Raw genomic sequence first — 21086 nt, 5'->3', positions numbered from 1 at the left:
AAGCAATATGTTCACATGCTGATGGGCGAAACATTTAAACAGCCCAGTACAAACCCACCCAGATACTGTACGGTTTGTAAGCACTCAAGCGAGCCGGCAAAGCGTGTGAGCACTGGTGGTATAGTGGAAAGCATAGCTGCTTCCCAAGCAGTTGACCCGGGTTCGATTCCCGGCCAGTGCATTCGTTTATAAGTGCCCCAGGGCTAAAATTTGGCAAGTTAAACGCAGCAGTTGAGGAGAAGGCTTTGTTACTTTTGCGAAAAGCATTAGAGCAAGAGGCCGTAGAGTACTGGCACGATGACTTCATTGGTTAGCACGCCTTCAACCGGAAAGGGAGCAGCGAACCAGTGAAATCACCGGGTGTAGTCTTTGGTCGGAAGGAAAACCTGCAGGCGCTTGGACCGCTGGTTTAAACAGACCAACCAAAGACTAGGACACAGGCCAACAGAGTTCACACTGGCGAGGGCTCGTCCGGGATTTCAACCCGGGACCTCTCGCACCCAAAGCGAGAATCATACCCCTAGACCAACGAGCCAGCGATGGGAGACGCTCCTCTGTCGCTGCCACACCGATCCCTGTCGGGTTATTTACTTTCGCTACTTGGATTCCCGGCCAGCGCGTTCTTTTACAAGGATCCGGGGCCCCAAAGCTGTTGCGTGCAAGCCAATGCTGAGCGGGGCTCGATGCAAATGTTTCTCTTTTTCACTTTTGTGAAAGGCATTAGCGCAAGAGACCGGCACACCAAATGTGGAACGCTGGTTGGACATCCAGTCATATTGGCTCACGCCATCCTAGTAGTGTGCGTTCAACTACTCCACAGCGATCCCTGTCAGGTTATTTACTTTCGCTACTTGGATTCCCGGCCAGCGCGTTCTTTTACAAGGATCCGGGGCCCCAAAGCTGTTGCGTGCAAGCCAATGCTGAGCGGGGCTCGATGCAAATGTTTCTCTTTTTCACTTTTGTGAAAGGCATTAGCGCAAGAGACCGGCACACCAAATGTGGAACGCTGGTTGGACATCCAGTCATATTGGCTCACGCCATCCTAGTAGTGTGCGTTCAACTACTCCACACCGATCCCTGTCAGGTTATTTACTTTGGCAAGAGCGCCTCGGTTTAGCAAAGATCCCTTTGTTTAAACGGACCTGCCAAACAGCAGAGCACGGATTTGCAAATCTCTGGCTGACAAGGGCTCGTCCGGGATTTGAACCCGGGACCTCTCGCACCCGACGCGAGAATCATTCCCCTAGACCAACGAGCCAGCCAGGGGACGGGCTCCTCAAGTTCGTAAACGGAGGCTGGCTTCATCAGAGAAGTTTATAAAAGCACATCAGCAACAGCTTGAGCAGAAGGAGCTGGGAGGATGGCCGAGCGATCAAAGGCGCTGCGCTCAGGTGGCAGAAGTGGGATTCTGGTTGAAACAGAGCGACCAAAGAGTAGGACGCAGACCTACAGAGCTCACACGGGCAAGGGCTCGTCCGGGATTTGAACCCGGGACCTCTCGCACCCAAAGCGAGAATCATACCCCTAGACCAACGAGCCAGCGACCGGTGGCGCTCCTCTGCCTTGAAACCGGAGGCCGGCTTCATTTCCCGCCGAAGCAATATGTTCACATGCTGATGGGCGAAACATTTAAACAGCCCAGTACAAACCCACCCAGATACTGTACGGTTTGTAAGCACTCAAGCGAGCCGGCAAAGCGTGTGAGCACTGGTGGTATAGTGGAAAGCATAGCTGCTTCCCAAGCAGTTGACCCGGGTTCGATTCCCGGCCAGTGCATTCGTTTATAAGTGCCCCAGGGCTAAAATTTGGCAAGTTAAACGCAGCAGTTGAGGAGAAGGCTTTGTTACTTTTGCGAAAAGCATTAGAGCAAGAGGCCGTAGAGTACTGGCACGATGACTTCATTGGTTAGCACGCCTTCAACCGGAAAGGGAGCAGCGAACCAGTGAAATCACCGGGTGTAGTCTTTGGTCGGAAGGAAAACCTGCAGGCGCTCGGACCGCTGGTTTAAACAGACCAACCAAAGACTAGGACACAGGCCAACAGAGTTCACACTGGCGAGGGCTCGTCCGGGATTTGAACCCGGGACCTCTCGCACCCAAAGCGAGAATCATACCCCTAGACCAACGAGCCAGCGACGGGAGACGCTCCTCTGTCGCTGCCACACCGATCCCTGTCGGGTTATTTACTTTCGCTACTTGGATTCCCGGCCAGCGCGTTCTTTTACAAGGATCCGGGGCCCCAAAGCTGTTGCGTGCAAGCCAATGCTGAGCGGGGCTCGATGCAAATGTTTCTCTTTTTCACTTTTGTGAAAGGCATTAGCGCAAGAGACCGGCACACCAAATGTGGAACGCTGGTTGGACATCCAGTCATATTGGCTCACGCCATCCTAGTAGTGTGCGTTCAACTACTCCACACCGATCCCTGTCAGGTTATTTACTTTGGCAAGAGCGCCTCGGTTTAGCAAAGATCCCTTTGTTTAAACGGACCTGCCAAACAGCAGAGCACGGATTTGCAAATCTCTGGCTGACAAGGGCTCGTCCGGGATTTGAACCCGGGACCTCTCGCACCCGAAGCGAGAATCATTCCCCTAGACCAACGAGCCAGCCAGGGGACGGGCTCCTCAAGTTCGTAAACGGAGGCTGGCTTCATCAGAGAAGTTTATAAAAGCACATCAGCAACAGCTTGAGCAGAAGGAGCTGGGAGGATGGCCGAGCGATCAAAGGCGCTGCGCTCAGGTGGCAGAAGTGGGATTCTGGTTGAAACAGAGCGACCAAAGAGTAGGACGCAGACCTACAGAGCTCACACGGGCAAGGGCTCGTCCGGGATTTGAACCCGGGACCTCTCGCACCCAAAGCGAGAATCATACCCCTAGACCAACGAGCCAGCGACCGGTGGCGCTCCTCTGCCTTGAAACCGGAGGCCGGCTTCATTTCCCGCCGAAGCAATATGTTCACATGCTGATGGGCGAAACATTTAAACAGCCCAGTACAAACCCACCCAGATACTGTACGGTTTGTAAGCACTCAAGCGAGCCGGCAAAGCGTGTGAGCACTGGTGGTATAGTGGAAAGCATAGCTGCTTCCCAAGCAGTTGACCCGGGTTCGATTCCCGGCCAGTGCATTCGTTTATAAGTGCCCCAGGGCTAAAATTTGGCAAGTTAAACGCAGCAGTTGAGGAGAAGGCTTTGTTACTTTTGCGAAAAGCATTAGAGCAAGAGGCCGTAGAGTACTGGCACGATGACTTCATTGGTTAGCACGCCTTCAACCGGAAAGGGAGCAGCGAACCAGTGAAATCACCGGGTGTAGTCTTTGGTCGGAAGGAAAACCTGCAGGCGCTCGGACCGCTGGTTTAAACAGACCAACCAAAGACTAGGACACAGGCCAACAGAGTCCACACTGGCGAGGGCTCGTCCGGGATTTCAACCCGGGACCTCTCGCACCCAAAGCGAGAATCATACCCCTAGACCAACGAGCCAGCGACGGGAGACGCTCCTCTGTCGCTGCCACACCGATCCCTGTCGGGTTATTTACTTTCGCTACTTGGATTCCCGGCCAGCGCGTTCTTTTACAAGGATCCGGGGCCCCAAAGCTGTTGCGTGCAAGCCAATGCTGAGCGGGGCTCGATGCAAATGTTTCTCTTTTTCACTTTTGTGAAAGGCATTAGCGCAAGAGACCGGCACACCAAATGTGGAACGCTGGTTGGACATCCAGTCATATTGGCTCACGCCATCCTAGTAGTGTGCGTTCAACTACTCCACAGCGATCCCTGTCAGGTTATTTACTTTCGCTACTTGGATTCCCGGCCAGCGCGTTCTTTTACAAGGATCCGGGGCCCCAAAGCTGTTGCGTGCAAGCCAATGCTGAGCGGGGCTCGATGCAAATGTTTCTCTTTTTCACTTTTGTGAAAGGCATTAGCGCAAGAGACCGGCACACCAAATGTGGAACGCTGGTTGGACATCCAGTCATATTGGCTCACGCCATCCTAGTAGTGTGCGTTCAACTACTCCACAGCGATCCCTGTCAGGTTATTTACTTTCGCTACTTGGATTCCCGGCCAGCGCGTTCTTTTACAAGGATCCGGGGCCCCAAAGCTGTTGCGTGCAAGCCAATGCTGAGCGGGGCTCGATGCAAATGTTTCTCTTTTTCACTTTTGTGAAAGGCATTAGCGCAAGAGACCGGCACACCAAATGTGGAACGCTGGTTGGACATCCAGTCATATTGGCTCACGCCATCCTAGTAGTGTGCGTTCAACTACTCCACAGCGATCCCTGTCAGGTTATTTACTTTCGCTACTTGGATTCCCGGCCAGCGCGTTCTTTTACAAGGATCCGGGGCCCCAAAGCTGTTGCGTGCAAGCCAATGCTGAGCGGGGCTCGATGCAAATGTTTCTCTTTTTCACTTTTGTGAAAGGCATTAGCGCAAGAGACCGGCACACCAAATGTGGAACGCTGGTTGGACATCCAGTCATATTGGCTCACGCCATCCTAGTAGTGTGCGTTCAACTACTCCACACCGATCCCTGTCAGGTTATTTACTTTGGCAAGAGCGCCTCGGTTTAGCAAAGATCCCTTTGTTTAAACGGACCTGCCAAACAGCTGAGCACGGATTTGCAAATCTCTGGCTGACAAGGGCTCGTCCGGGATTTGAACCCGGGACCTCTCGCACCCGAAGCGAGAATCATTCCCCTAGACCAACGAGCCAGCCAGGGGACGGGCTCCTCAAGTTCGTAAACGGAGGCTGGCTTCATCAGAGAAGTTTATAAAAGCACATCAGCAACAGCTTGAGCAGAAGGAGCTGGGAGGATGGCCGAGCGATCAAAGGCGCTGCGCTCAGGTGGCAGAAGTGGGATTCTGGTTGAAACAGAGCGACCAAAGAGTAGGACGCAGACCTACAGAGCTCACACGGGCAAGGGCTCGTCCGGGATTTGAACCCGGGACCTCTCGCACCCAAAGCGAGAATCATACACCTAGACCAACGAGCCAGCGACCGGTGGCGCTCCTCTGCCTTGAAACCGGAGGCCGGCTTCATTTCCCGCCGAAGCAATATGTTCACATGCTGATGGGCGAAACATTTAAACAGCCCAGTACAAACCCACCCAGATACTGTACGGTTTGTAAGCACTCAAGCGAGCCGGCAAAGCGTGTGAGCACTGGTGGTATAGTGGAAAGCATAGCTGCTTCCCAAGCAGTTGACCCGGGTTCGATTCCCGGCCAGTGCATTCGTTTATAAGTGCCCCAGGGCTAAAATTTGGCAAGTTAAACGCAGCAGTTGAGGAGAAGGCTTTGTTACTTTTGCGAAAAGCATTAGAGCAAGAGGCCGTAGAGTACTGGCACGATGACTTCATTGGTTAGCACGCCTTCAACCGGAAAGGGAGCAGCGAACCAGTGAAATCACCGGGTGTAGTCTTTGGTCGGAAGGAAAACCTGCAGGCGCTCGGACCGCTGGTTTAAACAGACCAACCAAAGACTAGGACACAGGCCAACAGAGTCCACACTGGCGAGGGCTCGTCCGGGATTTCAACCCGGGACCTCTCGCACCCAAAGCGAGAATCATACCCCTAGACCAACGAGCCAGCGACGGGAGACGCTCCTCTGTCGCTGCCACACCGATCCCTGTCGGGTTATTTACTTTCGCTACTTGGATTCCCGGCCAGCGCGTTCTTTTACAAGGATCCGGGGCCCCAAAGCTGTTGCGTGCAAGCCAATGCTGAGCGGGGCTCGATGCAAATGTTTCTCTTTTTCACTTTTGTGAAAGGCATTAGCGCAAGAGACCGGCACACCAAATGTGGAACGCTGGTTGGACATCCAGTCATATTGGCTCACGCCATCCTAGTAGTGTGCGTTCAACTACTCCACAGCGATCCCTGTCAGGTTATTTACTTTCGCTACTTGGATTCCCGGCCAGCGCGTTCTTTTACAAGGATCCGGGGCCCCAAAGCTGTTGCGTGCAAGCCAATGCTGAGCGGGGCTCGATGCAAATGTTTCTCTTTTTCACTTTTGTGAAAGGCATTAGCGCAAGAGACCGGCACACCAAATGTGGAACGCTGGTTGGACATCCAGTCATATTGGCTCACGCCATCCTAGTAGTGTGCGTTCAACTACTCCACAGCGATCCCTGTCAGGTTATTTACTTTCGCTACTTGGATTCCCGGCCAGCGCGTTCTTTTACAAGGATCCGGGGCCCCAAAGCTGTTGCGTGCAAGCCAATGCTGAGCGGGGCTCGATGCAAATGTTTCTCTTTTTCACTTTTGTGAAAGGCATTAGCGCAAGAGACCGGCACACCAAATGTGGAACGCTGGTTGGACATCCAGTCATATTGGCTCACGCCATCCTAGTAGTGTGCGTTCAACTACTCCACACCGATCCCTGTCAGGTTATTTACTTTGGCAAGAGCGCCTCGGTTTAGCAAAGATCCCTTTGTTTAAACGGACCTGCCAAACAGCTGAGCACGGATTTGCAAATCTCTGGCTGACAAGGGCTCGTCCGGGATTTGAACCCGGGACCTCTCGCACCCGAAGCGAGAATCATTCCCCTAGACCAACGAGCCAGCCAGGGGACGGGCTCCTCAAGTTCGTAAACGGAGGCTGGCTTCATCAGAGAAGTTTATAAAAGCACATCAGCAACAGCTTGAGCAGAAGGAGCTGGGAGGATGGCCGAGCGATCAAAGGCGCTGCGCTCAGGTGGCAGAAGTGGGATTCTGGTTGAAACAGAGCGACCAAAGAGTAGGACGCAGACCTACAGAGCTCACACGGGCAAGGGCTCGTCCGGGATTTGAACCCGGGACCTCTCGCACCCAAAGCGAGAATCATACACCTAGACCAACGAGCCAGCGACCGGTGGCGCTCCTCTGCCTTGAAACCGGAGGCCGGCTTCATTTCCCGCCGAAGCAATATGTTCACATGCTGATGGGCGAAACATTTAAACAGCCCAGTACAAACCCACCCAGATACTGTACGGTTTGTAAGCACTCAAGCGAGCCGGCAAAGCGTGTGAGCACTGGTGGTATAGTGGAAAGCATAGCTGCTTCCCAAGCAGTTGACCCGGGTTCGATTCCCGGCCAGTGCATTCGTTTATAAGTGCCCCAGGGCTAAAATTTGGCAAGTTAAACGCAGCAGTTGAGGAGAAGGCTTTGTTACTTTTGCGAAAAGCATTAGAGCAAGAGGCCGTAGAGTACTGGCACGATGACTTCATTGGTTAGCACGCCTTCAACCGGAAAGGGAGCAGCGAACCAGTGAAATCACCGGGTGTAGTCTTTGGTCGGAAGGAAAACCTGCAGGCGCTCGGACCGCTGGTTTAAACAGACCAACCAAAGACTAGGACACAGGCCAACAGAGTCCACACTGGCGAGGGCTCGTCCGGGATTTCAACCCGGGACCTCTCGCACCCAAAGCGAGAATCATACCCCTAGACCAACGAGCCAGCGACGGGAGACGCTCCTCTGTCGCTGCCACACCGATCCCTGTCGGGTTATTTACTTTCGCTACTTGGATTCCCGGCCAGCGCGTTCTTTTACAAGGATCCGGGGCCCCAAAGCTGTTGCGTGCAAGCCAATGCTGAGCGGGGCTCGATGCAAATGTTTCTCTTTTTCACTTTTGTGAAAGGCATTAGCGCAAGAGACCGGCACACCAAATGTGGAACGCTGGTTGGACATCCAGTCATATTGGCTCACGCCATCCTAGTAGTGTGCGTTCAACTACTCCACAGCGATCCCTGTCAGGTTATTTACTTTCGCTACTTGGATTCCCGGCCAGCGCGTTCTTTTACAAGGATCCGGGGCCCCAAAGCTGTTGCGTGCAAGCCAATGCTGAGCGGGGCTCGATGCAAATGTTTCTCTTTTTCACTTTTGTGAAAGGCATTAGCGCAAGAGACCGGCACACCAAATGTGGAACGCTGGTTGGACATCCAGTCATATTGGCTCACGCCATCCTAGTAGTGTGCGTTCAACTACTCCACAGCGATCCCTGTCAGGTTATTTACTTTCGCTACTTGGATTCCCGGCCAGCGCGTTCTTTTACAAGGATCCGGGGCCCCAAAGCTGTTGCGTGCAAGCCAATGCTGAGCGGGGCTCGATGCAAATGTTTCTCTTTTTCACTTTTGTGAAAGGCATTAGCGCAAGAGACCGGCACACCAAATGTGGAACGCTGGTTGGACATCCAGTCATATTGGCTCACGCCATCCTAGTAGTGTGCGTTCAACTACTCCACACCGATCCCTGTCAGGTTATTTACTTTGGCAAGAGCGCCTCCGTTTAGCAAAGATCCCTTTGTTTAAACGGACCTGCCAAACAGCAGAGCACGGATTTGCAAATCTCTGGCTGACAAGGGCTCGTCCGGGATTTGAACCCGGGACCTCTCGCACCCGAAGCGAGAATCATTCCCCTAGACCAACGAGCCAGCCAGGGGACGGGCTCCTCAAGTTCGTAAACGGAGGCTGGCTTCATCAGAGAAGTTTATAAAAGCACATCAGCAACAGCTTGAGCAGAAGGAGCTGGGAGGATGGCCGAGCGATCAAAGGCGCTGCGCTCAGGTGGCAGAAGTGGGATTCTGGTTGAAACAGAGCGACCAAAGAGTAGGACGCAGACCTACAGAGCTCACACGGGCAAGGGCTCGTCCGGGATTTGAACCCGGGACCTCTCGCACCCAAAGCGAGAATCATACCCCTAGACCAACGAGCCAGCGACCGGTGGCGCTCCTCTGCCTTGAAACCGGAGGCCGGCTTCATTTCCCGCCGAAGCAATATGTTCACATGCTGATGGGCGAAACATTTAAACAGCCCAGTACAAACCCACCCAGATACTGTACGGTTTGTAAGCACTCAAGCGAGCCGGCAAAGCGTGTGAGCACTGGTGGTATAGTGGAAAGCATAGCTGCTTCCCAAGCAGTTGACCCGGGTTCGATTCCCGGCCAGTGCATTCGTTTATAAGTGCCCCAGGGCTAAAATTTGGCAAGTTAAACGCAGCAGTTGAGGAGAAGGCTTTGTTACTTTTGCGAAAAGCATTAGAGCAAGAGGCCGTAGAGTACTGGCACGATGACTTCATTGGTTAGCACGCCTTCAACCGGAAAGGGAGCAGCGAACCAGTGAAATCACCGGGTGTAGTCTTTGGTCGGAAGGAAAACCTGCAGGCGCTCGGACCGCTGGTTTAAACAGACCAACCAAAGACTAGGACACAGGCCAACAGAGTTCACACTGGCGAGGGCTCGTCCGGGATTTGAACCCGGGACCTCTCGCACCCAAAGCGAGAATCATACCCCTAGACCAACGAGCCAGCGACGGGAGACGCTCCTCTGTCGCTGCCACACCGATCCCTGTCGGGTTATTTACTTTCGCTACTTGGATTCCCGGCCAGCGCGTTCTTTTACAAGGATCCGGGGCCCCAAAGCTGTTGCGTGCAAGCCAATGCTGAGCGGGGCTCGATGCAAATGTTTCTCTTTTTCACTTTTGTGAAAGGCATTAGCGCAAGAGACCGGCACACCAAATGTGGAACGCTGGTTGGACATCCAGTCATATTGGCTCACGCCATCCTAGTAGTGTGCGTTCAACTACTCCACAGCGATCCCTGTCAGGTTATTTACTTTCGCTACTTGGATTCCCGGCCAGCGCGTTCTTTTACAAGGATCCGGGGCCCCAAAGCTGTTGCGTGCAAGCCAATGCTGAGCGGGGCTCGATGCAAATGTTTCTCTTTTTCACTTTTGTGAAAGGCATTAGCGCAAGAGACCGGCACACCAAATGTGGAACGCTGGTTGGACATCCAGTCATATTGGCTCACGCCATCCTAGTAGTGTGCGTTCAACTACTCCACACCGATCCCTGTCAGGTTATTTACTTTGGCAAGAGCGCCTCGGTTTAGCAAAGATCCCTTTGTTTAAACGGACCTGCCAAACAGCAGAGCACGGATTTGCAAATCTCTGGCTGACAAGGGCTCGTCCGGGATTTGAACCCGGGCCCTCTCGCACCCGAAGCGAGAATCATTCCCCTAGACCAACGAGCCAGCCAGGGGACGGGCTCCTCAAGTTCGTAAACGGAGGCTGGCTTCATCAGAGAAGTTTATAAAAGCACATCAGCAACAGCTTGAGCAGAAGGAGCTGGGAGGATGGCCGAGCGATCAAAGGCGCTGCGCTCAGGTGGCAGAAGTGGGATTCTGGTTGAAACAGAGCGACCAAAGAGTAGGACGCAGACCTACAGAGCTCACACGGGCAAGGGCTCGTCCGGGATTTGAACCCGGGACCTCTCGCACCCAAAGCGAGAATCATACCCCTAGACCAACGAGCCAGCGACCGGTGGCGCTCTTCTGCCTTGAAACCGGAGGCCGGCTTCATTTCCCGCCGAAGCAATATGTTCACATGCTGATGGGCGAAACATTTAAACAGCCCAGTACAAACCCACCCAGATACTGTACGGTTTGTAAGCACTCAAGCGAGCCGGCAAAGCGTGTGAGCACTGGTGGTATAGTGGAAAGCATAGCTGCTTCCCAAGCAGTTGACCCGGGTTCGATTCCCGGCCAGTGCATTCGTTTATAAGTGCCCCAGGGCTAAAATTTGGCAAGTTAAACGCAGCAGTTGAGGAGAAGGCTTTGTTACTTTTGCGAAAAGCATTAGAGCAAGAGGCCGTAGAGTACTGGCACGATGACTTCATTGGTTAGCACGCCTTCAACCGGAAAGGGAGCAGCGAACCAGTGAAATCACCGGGTGTAGTCTTTGGTCGGAAGGAAAACCTGCAGGCGCTCGGACCGCTGGTTTAAACAGACCAACCAAAGACTAGGACACAGGCTAACAGAGTTCACACTGGCGAGGGCTCGTCCGGGATTTGAACCCGGGACCTCTCGCACCCAAAGCGAGAATCATACCCCTAGACCAACGAGCCAGCGACGGGAGATGCTCCTCTGTCGCTGCCACACCGATCCCTGTCGGGTTATTTACTTTCGCTACTTGGATTCCCGGCCAGCGCGTTCTTTTACAAGGATCCGGGGCCCCAAAGCTGTTGCGTGCAAGCCAATGCTGAGCGGGGCTCGATGCAAATGTTTCTCTTTTTCACTTTTGTGAAAGGCATTAGCGCAAGAGACCGGCACACCAAATGTGGAACGCTGGTTGGACATCCAGTCATATTGGCTCACGCCATCCTAGTAGTGTGCGTTCAACTACTCCACAGCGATCCCTGTCAGGTTATTTACTTTCGCTACTTGGATTCCCGGCCAGCGCGTTCTTTTACAAGGATCCGGGGCCCCAAAGCTGTTGCGTGCAAGCCAATGCTGAGCGGGGCTCGATGCAAATGTTTCTCTTTTTCACTTTTGTGAAAGGCATTAGCGCAAGAGACCGGCACACCAAATGTGGAACGCTGGTTGGACATCCAGTCATATTGGCTCACGCCATCCTAGTAGTGTGCGTTCAACTACTCCACACCGATCCCTGTCATGTTATTCACTTTGGCAAGAGCGCCTCGGTTTAGCAAAGATCCCTTTGTTTAAACGGACCTGCCAAACAGCAGAGCACGGATTTGCAAATCTCTGGCTGACAAGGGCTCGTCCGGGATTTGAACCCGGGACCTCTCGCACCCGAAGCGAGAATCATTCCCCTAGACCAACGAGCCAGCCAGGGGACGGGCTCCTCAAGTTCGTAAACGGAGGCTGGCTTCATCAGAGAAGTTTATAAAAGCACATCAGCAACAGCTGGGAGGATGGCCGAGCGATCAAAGGCGCTGCGCTCAGGTGGCAGAAGTGGGATTCTGGTTGAAACAGAGCGACCAAAGAGTAGGACGCAGACCTACAGAGCTCACACGGGCAAGGGCTCGTCCGGGATTTGAACCCGGGACCTCTCGCACCCAAAGCGAGAATCATACCCCTAGACCAACGAGCCAGCGACCGGTGGCGCTCCTCTGCCTTGAAACCGGAGGCCGGCTTCATTTCCCGCCGAAGCAATATGTTCACATGCTGATGGGCGAAACATTTAAACAGCCCAGTACAAACCCACCCAGATACTGTACGGTTTGTAAGCACTCAAGCGAGCCGGCAAAGCGTGTGAGCACTGGTGGTATAGTGGAAAGCATAGCTGCTTCCCAAGCAGTTGACCCGGGTTCGATTCCCGGCCAGTGCATTCGTTTATAAGTGCCCCAGGGCTAAAATTTGGCAAGTTAAACGCAGCAGTTGAGGAGAAGGCTTTGTTACTTTTGCGAAAAGCATTAGAGCAAGAGGCCGTAGAGTACTGGCACGATGACTTCATTGGTTAGCACGCCTTCAACCGGAAAGGGAGCAGCGAACCAGTGAAATCACCGGGTGTAGTCTTTGGTCGGAAGGAAAACCTGCAGGCGCTCGGACCGCTGGTTTAAACAGACCAACCAAAGACTAGGACACAGGCCAACAGAGTTCACACTGGCGAGGGCTCGTCCGGGATTTCAACCCGGGACCTCTCGCACCCAAAGCGAGAATCATACCCCTAGACCAACGAGCCAGCGACGGGAGACGCTCCTCTGTCGCTGCCACACCGATCCCTGTCGGGTTATTTACTTTCGCTACTTGGATTCCCGGCCAGCGCGTTCTTTTACAAGGATCCGGGGCCCCAAAGCTGTTGCGTGCAAGCCAATGCTGAGCGGGGCTCGATGCAAATGTTTCTCTTTTTCACTTTTGTGAAAGGCATTAGCGCAAGAGACCGGCACACCAAATGTGGAACGCTGGTTGGACATCCAGTCATATTGGCTCACGCCATCCTAGTAGTGTGCGTTCAACTACTCCACAGCGATCCCTGTCAGGTTATTTACTTTCGCTACTTGGATTCCCGGCCAGCGCGTTCTTTTACAAGGATCCGGGGCCCCAAAGCTGTTGCGTGCAAGCCAATGCTGAGCGGGGCTCGATGCAAATGTTTCTCTTTTTCACTTTTGTGAAAGGCATTAGCGCAAGAGACCGGCACACCAAATGTGGAACGCTGGTTGGACATCCAGTCATATTGGCTCACGCCATCCTAGTAGTGTGCGTTCAACTACTCCACACCGATCCCTGTCATGTTATTCACTTTGGCAAGAGCGCCTCGGTTTAGCAAAGATCCCTTTGTTTAAACGGACCTGCCAAACAGCAGAGCACGGATTTGCAAATCTCTGGCTGACAAGGGCTCGTCCGGGATTTGAACCCGGGACCTCTCGCACCCGAAGCGAGAATCATTCCCCTAGACCAACGAGCCAGCCAGGGGACGGGCTCCTCAAGTTCGTAAACGGAGGCTGGCTTCATCAGAGAAGTTTATAAAAGCACATCAGCAACAGCTGGGAGGATGGCCGAGCGATCAAAGGCGCTGCGCTCAGGTGGCAGAAGTGGGATTCTGGTTGAAACAGAGCGACCAAAGAGTAGGACGCAGACCTACAGAGCTCACACGGGCAAGGGCTCGTCCGGGATTTGAACCCGGGACCTCTCGCACCCAAAGCGAGAATCATACCCCTAGACCAACGAGCCAGCGACCGGTGGCGCTCCTCTGCCTTGAAACCGGAGGCCGGCTTCATTTCCCGCCGAAGCAATATGTTCACATGCTGATGGGCGAAACATTTAAACAGCCCAGTACAAACCCACCCAGATACTGTACGGTTTGTAAGCACTCAAGCGAGCCGGCAAAGCGTGTGAGCACTGGTGGTATAGTGGAAAGCATAGCTGCTTCCCAAGCAGTTGACCCGGGTTCGATTCCCGGCCAGTGCATTCGTTTATAAGTGCCCCAGGGCTAAAATTTGGCAAGTTAAACGCAGCAGTTGAGGAGAAGGCTTTGTTACTTTTGCGAAAAGCATTAGAGCAAGAGGCCGTAGAGTACTGGCACGATGACTTCATTGGTTAGCACGCCTTCAACCGGAAAGGGAGCAGCGAACCAGTGAAATCACCGGGTGTAGTCTTTGGTCGGAAGGAAAACCTGCAGGCGCTCGGACCGCTGGTTTAAACAGACCAACCAAAGACTAGGACACAGGCCAACAGAGTTCACACTGGCGAGGGCTCGTCCGGGATTTCAACCCGGGACCTCTCGCACCCAAAGCGAGAATCATACCCCTAGACCAACGAGCCAGCGACGGGAGACGCTCCTCTGTCGCTGCCACACCGATCCCTGTCGGGTTATTTACTTTCGCTACTTGGATTCCCGGCCAGCGCGTTCTTTTACAAGGATCCGGGGCCCCAAAGCTGTTGCGTGCAAGCCAATGCTGAGCGGGGCTCGATGCAAATGTTTCTCTTTTTCACTTTTGTGAAAGGCATTAGCGCAAGAGACCGGCACACCAAATGTGGAACGCTGGTTGGACATCCAGTCATATTGGCTCACGCCATCCTAGTAGTGTGCGTTCAACTACTCCACAGCGATCCCTGTCAGGTTATTTACTTTCGCTACTTGGATTCCCGGCCAGCGCGTTCTTTTACAAGGATCCGGGGCCCCAAAGCTGTTGCGTGCAAGCCAATGCTGAGCGGGGCTCGATGCAAATGTTTCTCTTTTTCACTTTTGTGAAAGGCATTAGCGCAAGAGACCGGCACACCAAATGTGGAACGCTGGTTGGACATCCAGTCATATTGGCTCACGCCATCCTAGTAGTGTGCGTTCAACTACTCCACACCGATCCCTGTCATGTTATTCACTTTGGCAAGAGCGCCTCGGTTTAGCAAAGATCCCTTTGTTTAAACGGACCTGCCAAACAGCAGAGCACGGATTTGCAAATCTCTGGCTGACAAGGGCTCGTCCGGGATTTGAACCCGGGACCTCTCGCACCCGAAGCGAGAATCATTCCCCTAGACCAACGAGCCAGCCAGGGGACGGGCTCCTCAAGTTCGTAAACGGAGGCTGGCTTCATCAGAGAAGTTTATAAAAGCACATCAGCAACAGCTGGGAGGATGGCCGAGCGATCAAAGGCGCTGCGCTCAGGTGGCAGAAGTGGGATTCTGGTTGAAACAGAGCGACCAAAGAGTAGGACGCAGACCTACAGAGCTCACACGGGCAAGGGCTCGTCCGGGATTTGAACCCGGGACCTCTCGCACCCAAAGCGAGAATCATACCCCTAGACCAACGAGCCAGCGACCGGTGGCGCTCCTCTGCCTTGAAACCGGAGGCCGGCTTCATTTCCCGCCGAAGCAATATGTTCACATGCTGATGGGCGAAACATTTAAACAGCCCAGTACAAACCCACCCAGATACTGTACGGTTTGTAAGCACTCAAGCGAGCCGGCAAAGCGTGTGAGCACTGGTGGTATAGTGGAAAGCATAGCTGCTTCCCAAGCAGTTGACCCGGGTTCGATTCCCGGCCAGTGCATTCGTTTATAAGTGCCCCAGGGCTAAAATTTGGCAAGTTAAACGCAGCAGTTGAGGAGAAGGCTTTGTTACTTTTGCGAAAAGCATTAGAGCAAGAGGCCGTAGAGTACTGGCACGATGACTTCATTGGTTAGCACGCCTTCAACCGGAAAGGGAGCAGCGAACCAGTGAAATCACCGGGTGTAGTCTTTGGTCGGAAGGAAAACCTGCAGGCGCTCGGACCGCTGGTTTAAACAGACCAACCAAAGACTAGGACACAGGCCAACAGAGTTCACACTGGCGAGGGCTCGTCCGGGATTTCAACCCGGGACCTCTCGCACCCAAAGCGAGAATCATACCCCTAGACCAACGAGCCAGCGACGGGAGACGCTCCTCTGTCGCTGCCACACCGATCCCTGTCGGGTTATTTACTTTCGCTACTTGGATTCCCGGCCAGCGCGTTCTTTTACAAGGATCCGGGGCCCCAAAGCTGTTGCGTGCAAGCCAATGCTGAGCGGGGCTCGATGCAAATGTTTCTCTTTTTCACTTTTGTGAAAGGCATTAGCGCAAGAGACCGGCACACCAAATGTGGAACGCTGGTTGGACATCCAGTCATATTGGCTCACGCCATCCTAGTAGTGTGCGTTCAACTACTCCACAGCGATCCCTGTCAGGTTATTTACTTTCGCTACTTGGATTCCCGGCCAGCGCGTTCTTTTACAAGGATCCGGGGCCCCAAAGCTGTTGCGTGCAAGCCAATGCTGAGCGGGGCTCGATGCAAATGTTTCTCTTTTTCACTTTTGTGAAAGGCATTAGCGCAAGAGACCGGCACACCAAATGTGGAACGCTGGTTGGACATCCAGTCATATTGGCTCACGCCATCCTAGTAGTGTGCGTTCAACTACTCCACACCGATCCCTGTCATGTTATTCACTTTGGCAAGAGCGCCTCGGTTTAGCAAAGATCCCTTTGTTTAAACGGACCTGCCAAACAGCAGAGCACGGATTTGCAAATCTCTGGCTGACAAGGGCTCGTCCGGGATTTGAACCCGGGACCTCTCGCACCCGAAGCGAGAATCATTCCCCTAGACCAACGAGCCAGCCAGGGGACGGGCTCCTCAAGTTCGTAAACGGAGGCTGGCTTCATCAGAGAAGTTTATAAAAGCACATCAGCAACAGCTGGGAGGATGGCCGAGCGATCAAAGGCGCTGCGCTCAGGTGGCAGAAGTGGGATTCTGGTTGAAACAGAGCGACCAAAGAGTAGGACGCAGACCTACAGAGCTCACACGGGCAAGGGCTCGTCCGGGATTTGAACCCGGGACCTCTCGCACCCAAAGCGAGAATCATACCCCTAGACCAACGAGCCAGCGACCGGTGGCGCTCCTCTGCCTTGAAACCGGAGGCCGGCTTCATTTCCCGCCGAAGCAATATGTTCACATGCTGATGGGCGAAACATTTAAACAGCCCAGTACAAACCCACCCAGATACTGTACGGTTTGTAAGCACTCAAGCGAGCCGGCAAAGCGTGTGAGCACTGGTGGTATAGTGGAAAGCATAGCTGCTTCCCAAGCAGTTGACCCGGGTTCGATTCCCGGCCAGTGCATTCGTTTATAAGTGCCCCAGGGCTAAAATTTGGCAAGTTAAACGCAGCAGTTGAGGAGAAGGCTTTGTTACTTTTGCGAAAAGCATTAGAGCAAGAGGCCGTAGAGTACTGGCACGATGACTTCATTGGTTAGCACGCCTTCAACCGGAAAGGGAGCAGCGAACCAGTGAAATCACCGGGTGTAGTCTTTGGTCGGAAGGAAAACCTGCAGGCGCTCGGACCGCTGGTTTAAACAGACCAACCAAAGACTAGGACACAGGCCAACAGAGTTCACACTGGCGAGGGCTCGTCCGGGATTTCAACCCGGGACCTCTCGCACCCAAAGCGAGAATCATACCCCTAGACCAACGAGCCAGCGACGGGAGACGCTCCTCTGTCGCTGCCACACCGATCCCTGTCGGGTTATTTACTTTCGCTACTTGGATTCCCGGCCAGCGCGTTCTTTTACAAGGATCCGGGGCCCCAAAGCTGTTGCGTGCAAGCCAATGCTGAGCGGGGCTCGATGCAAATGTTTCTCTTTTTCACTTTTGTGAAAGGCATTAGCGCAAGAGACCGGCACACCAAATGTGGAACGCTGGTTGGACATCCAGTCATATTGGCTCACGCCATCCTAGTAGTGTGCGTTCAACTACTCCACAGCGATCCCTGTCAGGTTATTTACTTTCGCTACTTGGATTCCCGGCCAGCGCGTTCTTTTACAAGGATCCGGGGCCCCAAAGCTGTTGCGTGCAAGCCAATGCTGAGCGGGGCTCGATGCAAATGTTTCTCTTTTTCACTTTTGTGAAAGGCATTAGCGCAAGAGACCGGCACACCAAATGTGGAACGCTGGTTGGACATCCAGTCATATTGGCTCACGCCATCCTAGTAGTGTGCGTTCAACTACTCCACAGCGATCCCTGGCGGGTTATTTACTTTCGCTACTTGGATTCCCGGCCAGCGCGTTCTTTTACAAGGATCCGGGGCCCCAAAGCTGTTGCGTGCAAGCCAATGCTGAGCGGGGCTCGATACAAATGTTTCTCTTTTTCACTTTTGTGAAAGGCATTAGCGCAAGAGACCGGCACACCAAATGTGGAACGCTGGTTGGACATCCAGTCATATTGGCTCACGCCATCCTAGTAGTGTGCGTTCAACTACTCCACACCGATCCCTGTCAGGTTATTTACTTTGGCAAGAGCGCCTCGGTTTAGCAAAGATCCCTTTGTTTAAACGGACCTGCCAAACAGCAGAGCACGGATTTGCAAATCTCTGGCTGACAAGGGCTCGTCCGGGATTTGAACCCGGGACCTCTCGCACCCAAAGCGAGAATCATACCCCTAGACCAACGAGCCAGCGACCGGTGGCGCCCCTCTGCCTTGAAACCGGAGGCCGGCTTCATTTCCTGCCGAAGCAATATGTTGACATGCTGATGGGCGGAACATTTAAACAGCCCAGTACAAACCCACCCAGATACTGTACGGTTTGTAAGCACTCAAGCGAGCCGGCAATACGTGTGAACATTATTGGTATAGTGCCACTACAGCATTAAAGTACTGGTGGCAAGCTAACTGGATGACAAAAGTCTTGAATTAAAAAAACAAAACAAAAAGGTAATAGTCAATAATAGTGTTATGTAAACTGCCTAGTGTCTGTAAGATTCTACTTAAAAATCATAAGATTAATAATTTTGCATTAACTGCTTGATAAGAATGAAGGCATGCTATATCAAGGATCTGATGGGCAAGGCCCTCTCATGAGGCCCTCCCATCCCAATGAGGAGTATTTAAACTAACAGCTGCTGGAAAGTGGAGTGCATCTGTAGGTATGCTAATCTATGGTAATAGCGATCTCCTTTCCCTCTTGCTTGCTTTGAAGTAAGCGCAGGAATGCGGACTGCTTGCATCTGGAAGAATCGGCTTGAGGCTGTTGGAAGACACACTACACCCTGTAGTCTTAATCAGCTCGATTTCTCCCAAGAAGTGAATAGAGCTGCTAATCTTTACGGATATAAATAGCATGCTGATGTTTAATTCAAGAGTCCAATCACTGAATAGTTTTTTTGCTGCTTAAATGAATTACATTTCCTTTTGCATTTTTCCTCTTAAATGTAATGAAGACTTAATTCACTGTTAATTATGCTCATTTGATTTCACATTAATTCTCTCAAAATTTGTCTTAATTTAACTTACAACATTTCTCTACTTTCATGACGTCTGTATAGTTTACCACAATAACTGAGCTTAGAGAGAAGAAGTAGGCCAGTGGAAGCTTTCCCCAGACATGAGAACAAACACCTCCCATCATTTGACAAGCAGGAGAATCTCTAGAAGAGAAATATATGTTTTGATCTCACATGATCATAGGACAGGAAGCCGACTGTGGCTGCCAGAGGCAGTTTAGCACCTTAAAGTTGAACCCACATCCAGGATGCATAGTGTGTGGATCTGTATGTATGTTTGTATGTGTGTGTGTGTGTGTGTGTGTGTGTGTGTGTGTGTGTGTGTGTACTTGCAGTGGATTTGCCTAACTGACAACAGTGAGTATTCAAATTAGCATCCTTAGCTTCCACAAAAAGCTCCAAACAGTCTGTCCCATATTTGTGTCTTTTTGGAGAGGAACTGCAGCGGCTCTTTTTTTGTATTATCGTCATTATTCTGCATATTGACTTGTTAAACTAACACATTTACTTGTCCAAAACTACAATCTCTACAAAGCATCGCAATCCTACTATCTCTCCAAGTTCCAGCTTGTGCATAGCTTTCTTAAAGATTATTTTTTGGCATGTCTGCTTCACCAAATTCTATCCAGATGGGAGAAAGACAGAAGGCGATGAAAGGCAAAGGTCATGTGACAGATAGAAAAGCCTGACACGACATTGCCCCACAGCCTACAGAGCTAATTTTTTACGTTAAACCTCAGATGTTCAGTGCCAGTCTCAGTCAATGTACAGTGAGTGCATGGCTACAAACTGTTTAAACTCTGATCTGAGGCCAGTTTTTCCCACATCACTGCTGACACTTCCCAAGCTTCAGCAATAGCCAAGTAGGAAAGGAGAGCAGGCAAAAAAGGCTATGCTTTTTAAGAACATCTGGAGCCAGATTCAGAAATGGTCATGCTCCAGAGAATATCAGAGGCACAGAGTAATTGGGCTAATGTGATTCATCCATATGCATTTCCGGAGCATCTTCTCATAACTTTTTAATGTGTTCTTCCCATAAAAACTTAGCCTACATAAAAGTTGGGTCATTAAGATCAGAACATTCACTTCACTGCAGCTACCACTCCTGCTATTCTGAGACAAATCACAGCTAGTATTAACATAATTTGACCTGTCGATGACTGACCAAATCCAAATGCTCCTATGTGTCGGTTTTGTCAGGCATGCTTCCTCTTGCAGTCACTCTTTGATTAAATTAGTCTAAATTAGTCTGTCTGCTCCTGACCTCTCTAGTGAAATGTGTACATATGTGTGTCTCAGAGGGATATGCCAAGAAATTAATTCATACAGGGGGTATATGGAGATTTAAATGCTCCCAAATTACTTAAATGTCTAAGATTAACCATCACACAGTGATTTGTTGGAATTTCATATCACAAACACAATTGTTTCTACTTTAGTAACCCACTTTGGTGTGCGACTGTATAGATGGATCCCTGATTCTTTGATATTTACCGGTAGACGGCTCCAGTCACATTGTTGTTGTTCCTCGATTGGACGTAACTGTAGCTGTCAATCCAAATCATCAGAAGGAATCCAGAATACCCAAACTATGTAAATTATGCATTTCCCCCAAGATGGCTGCACACAAAATAAAGTGTCACTGGTTCTTGTCTTTGTGATGGAAAGCAGAGAAATGAACACACAATCTGCATGTTTACTTCTGCCATCACTTCATTTGTTTGTGAATAATGTTACAGCATGACATTAACAGGCTCGAGAACTCAAATAGAACAGCTGAGTACAACATTTACCTAACTTGATGCTCGTAGATCCTGCATATTCACTCATCAAGTTTAATGCTACCAGAGCCTATATATTCACTGAACTAACAAGGGAATCCTGACTGCACTAATGGCTGGCTGATTGCCTTGCATGGTGGGAATCTCTCCCTTGTGGCGCCTGGTTAAGAGTTAGAGCAGAGCAGATGCTGTGGGTTATTCAACAAACGGAGTGCTGACAGATGACTGGCAGGTTCCACAGTGAAGTGGATGTGTGGTTTAGCACACAGACGTCAGATAGATATTGTGAAGTTATTTTCTTTTAACCGGAATCACAATGCTCTGAA

The 21086-nt window shown here is 51.7% G+C and overlaps 37 non-coding genes across 37 annotated transcripts; 11 read left to right on the top strand and 26 right to left on the bottom strand.

Annotated features, from left to right (window-relative positions):
- Positions 1-109: 109 nt before the first annotated feature.
- Positions 110-181, top strand: trnag-ccc (transfer RNA glycine (anticodon CCC)). The gene has a single exon. It is a non-coding gene; the product is annotated as a tRNA-Gly (tRNA).
- Positions 182-463: 282 nt separating this feature from the next.
- On the bottom strand, positions 464-535 carry trnap-ugg (transfer RNA proline (anticodon UGG)). The gene has a single exon. It is a non-coding gene; the product is annotated as a tRNA-Pro (tRNA).
- Positions 536-1186: 651 nt separating this feature from the next.
- On the bottom strand, positions 1187-1258 carry trnap-cgg (transfer RNA proline (anticodon CGG)). The gene has a single exon. It is a non-coding gene; the product is annotated as a tRNA-Pro (tRNA).
- A 209-nt stretch (positions 1259-1467) lies between these two features.
- trnap-ugg (transfer RNA proline (anticodon UGG)) lies at positions 1468-1539 on the bottom strand. The gene has a single exon. It is a non-coding gene; the product is annotated as a tRNA-Pro (tRNA).
- Positions 1540-1704: 165 nt separating this feature from the next.
- On the top strand, positions 1705-1776 carry trnag-ccc (transfer RNA glycine (anticodon CCC)). The gene has a single exon. It is a non-coding gene; the product is annotated as a tRNA-Gly (tRNA).
- A 282-nt stretch (positions 1777-2058) lies between these two features.
- trnap-ugg (transfer RNA proline (anticodon UGG)) lies at positions 2059-2130 on the bottom strand. Its single transcript has one exon. It is a non-coding gene; the product is annotated as a tRNA-Pro (tRNA).
- Positions 2131-2530: 400 nt separating this feature from the next.
- trnap-cgg (transfer RNA proline (anticodon CGG)) lies at positions 2531-2602 on the bottom strand. Its single transcript has one exon. It is a non-coding gene; the product is annotated as a tRNA-Pro (tRNA).
- A 209-nt stretch (positions 2603-2811) lies between these two features.
- On the bottom strand, positions 2812-2883 carry trnap-ugg (transfer RNA proline (anticodon UGG)). The gene has a single exon. It is a non-coding gene; the product is annotated as a tRNA-Pro (tRNA).
- A 165-nt stretch (positions 2884-3048) lies between these two features.
- Positions 3049-3120, top strand: trnag-ccc (transfer RNA glycine (anticodon CCC)). The gene has a single exon. It is a non-coding gene; the product is annotated as a tRNA-Gly (tRNA).
- Positions 3121-3402: 282 nt separating this feature from the next.
- On the bottom strand, positions 3403-3474 carry trnap-ugg (transfer RNA proline (anticodon UGG)). The gene has a single exon. It is a non-coding gene; the product is annotated as a tRNA-Pro (tRNA).
- Positions 3475-4627: 1153 nt separating this feature from the next.
- On the bottom strand, positions 4628-4699 carry trnap-cgg (transfer RNA proline (anticodon CGG)). Its single transcript has one exon. It is a non-coding gene; the product is annotated as a tRNA-Pro (tRNA).
- Positions 4700-5145: 446 nt separating this feature from the next.
- On the top strand, positions 5146-5217 carry trnag-ccc (transfer RNA glycine (anticodon CCC)). The gene has a single exon. It is a non-coding gene; the product is annotated as a tRNA-Gly (tRNA).
- Positions 5218-5499: 282 nt separating this feature from the next.
- trnap-ugg (transfer RNA proline (anticodon UGG)) lies at positions 5500-5571 on the bottom strand. The gene has a single exon. It is a non-coding gene; the product is annotated as a tRNA-Pro (tRNA).
- A 902-nt stretch (positions 5572-6473) lies between these two features.
- Positions 6474-6545, bottom strand: trnap-cgg (transfer RNA proline (anticodon CGG)). Its single transcript has one exon. It is a non-coding gene; the product is annotated as a tRNA-Pro (tRNA).
- Positions 6546-6991: 446 nt separating this feature from the next.
- trnag-ccc (transfer RNA glycine (anticodon CCC)) lies at positions 6992-7063 on the top strand. The gene has a single exon. It is a non-coding gene; the product is annotated as a tRNA-Gly (tRNA).
- A 282-nt stretch (positions 7064-7345) lies between these two features.
- trnap-ugg (transfer RNA proline (anticodon UGG)) lies at positions 7346-7417 on the bottom strand. Its single transcript has one exon. It is a non-coding gene; the product is annotated as a tRNA-Pro (tRNA).
- Positions 7418-8319: 902 nt separating this feature from the next.
- trnap-cgg (transfer RNA proline (anticodon CGG)) lies at positions 8320-8391 on the bottom strand. Its single transcript has one exon. It is a non-coding gene; the product is annotated as a tRNA-Pro (tRNA).
- A 209-nt stretch (positions 8392-8600) lies between these two features.
- trnap-ugg (transfer RNA proline (anticodon UGG)) lies at positions 8601-8672 on the bottom strand. The gene has a single exon. It is a non-coding gene; the product is annotated as a tRNA-Pro (tRNA).
- A 165-nt stretch (positions 8673-8837) lies between these two features.
- trnag-ccc (transfer RNA glycine (anticodon CCC)) lies at positions 8838-8909 on the top strand. The gene has a single exon. It is a non-coding gene; the product is annotated as a tRNA-Gly (tRNA).
- Positions 8910-9191: 282 nt separating this feature from the next.
- On the bottom strand, positions 9192-9263 carry trnap-ugg (transfer RNA proline (anticodon UGG)). The gene has a single exon. It is a non-coding gene; the product is annotated as a tRNA-Pro (tRNA).
- A 651-nt stretch (positions 9264-9914) lies between these two features.
- Positions 9915-9986, bottom strand: trnap-cgg (transfer RNA proline (anticodon CGG)). The gene has a single exon. It is a non-coding gene; the product is annotated as a tRNA-Pro (tRNA).
- Positions 9987-10195: 209 nt separating this feature from the next.
- trnap-ugg (transfer RNA proline (anticodon UGG)) lies at positions 10196-10267 on the bottom strand. The gene has a single exon. It is a non-coding gene; the product is annotated as a tRNA-Pro (tRNA).
- A 165-nt stretch (positions 10268-10432) lies between these two features.
- Positions 10433-10504, top strand: trnag-ccc (transfer RNA glycine (anticodon CCC)). The gene has a single exon. It is a non-coding gene; the product is annotated as a tRNA-Gly (tRNA).
- A 282-nt stretch (positions 10505-10786) lies between these two features.
- On the bottom strand, positions 10787-10858 carry trnap-ugg (transfer RNA proline (anticodon UGG)). Its single transcript has one exon. It is a non-coding gene; the product is annotated as a tRNA-Pro (tRNA).
- Positions 10859-11509: 651 nt separating this feature from the next.
- On the bottom strand, positions 11510-11581 carry trnap-cgg (transfer RNA proline (anticodon CGG)). The gene has a single exon. It is a non-coding gene; the product is annotated as a tRNA-Pro (tRNA).
- Positions 11582-11775: 194 nt separating this feature from the next.
- On the bottom strand, positions 11776-11847 carry trnap-ugg (transfer RNA proline (anticodon UGG)). Its single transcript has one exon. It is a non-coding gene; the product is annotated as a tRNA-Pro (tRNA).
- Positions 11848-12012: 165 nt separating this feature from the next.
- On the top strand, positions 12013-12084 carry trnag-ccc (transfer RNA glycine (anticodon CCC)). The gene has a single exon. It is a non-coding gene; the product is annotated as a tRNA-Gly (tRNA).
- Positions 12085-13089: 1005 nt separating this feature from the next.
- Positions 13090-13161, bottom strand: trnap-cgg (transfer RNA proline (anticodon CGG)). The gene has a single exon. It is a non-coding gene; the product is annotated as a tRNA-Pro (tRNA).
- Positions 13162-13355: 194 nt separating this feature from the next.
- Positions 13356-13427, bottom strand: trnap-ugg (transfer RNA proline (anticodon UGG)). Its single transcript has one exon. It is a non-coding gene; the product is annotated as a tRNA-Pro (tRNA).
- Positions 13428-13592: 165 nt separating this feature from the next.
- On the top strand, positions 13593-13664 carry trnag-ccc (transfer RNA glycine (anticodon CCC)). The gene has a single exon. It is a non-coding gene; the product is annotated as a tRNA-Gly (tRNA).
- Positions 13665-14669: 1005 nt separating this feature from the next.
- trnap-cgg (transfer RNA proline (anticodon CGG)) lies at positions 14670-14741 on the bottom strand. Its single transcript has one exon. It is a non-coding gene; the product is annotated as a tRNA-Pro (tRNA).
- Positions 14742-14935: 194 nt separating this feature from the next.
- trnap-ugg (transfer RNA proline (anticodon UGG)) lies at positions 14936-15007 on the bottom strand. The gene has a single exon. It is a non-coding gene; the product is annotated as a tRNA-Pro (tRNA).
- A 165-nt stretch (positions 15008-15172) lies between these two features.
- On the top strand, positions 15173-15244 carry trnag-ccc (transfer RNA glycine (anticodon CCC)). Its single transcript has one exon. It is a non-coding gene; the product is annotated as a tRNA-Gly (tRNA).
- A 1005-nt stretch (positions 15245-16249) lies between these two features.
- Positions 16250-16321, bottom strand: trnap-cgg (transfer RNA proline (anticodon CGG)). The gene has a single exon. It is a non-coding gene; the product is annotated as a tRNA-Pro (tRNA).
- Positions 16322-16515: 194 nt separating this feature from the next.
- Positions 16516-16587, bottom strand: trnap-ugg (transfer RNA proline (anticodon UGG)). The gene has a single exon. It is a non-coding gene; the product is annotated as a tRNA-Pro (tRNA).
- Positions 16588-16752: 165 nt separating this feature from the next.
- On the top strand, positions 16753-16824 carry trnag-ccc (transfer RNA glycine (anticodon CCC)). Its single transcript has one exon. It is a non-coding gene; the product is annotated as a tRNA-Gly (tRNA).
- Positions 16825-18080: 1256 nt separating this feature from the next.
- Positions 18081-18152, bottom strand: trnap-ugg (transfer RNA proline (anticodon UGG)). Its single transcript has one exon. It is a non-coding gene; the product is annotated as a tRNA-Pro (tRNA).
- Positions 18153-21086: the final 2934 nt, after the last annotated feature.

This window comes from Centroberyx affinis, unplaced genomic scaffold (genome assembly GCF_046629955.1).
Source record: "Centroberyx affinis isolate AG114_WGS23_722 - 3 ecotype Tasmania unplaced genomic scaffold, CSIRO-AGI_Caff_v1 ptg004408l_1, whole genome shotgun sequence".
Taxonomy (NCBI): Eukaryota; Metazoa; Chordata; class Actinopteri; order Beryciformes; family Berycidae; genus Centroberyx; species Centroberyx affinis.
The sequence above is the reverse complement of the archived record's forward strand: the minus strand, read 5'-3'. Positions and strand labels throughout refer to the sequence as shown.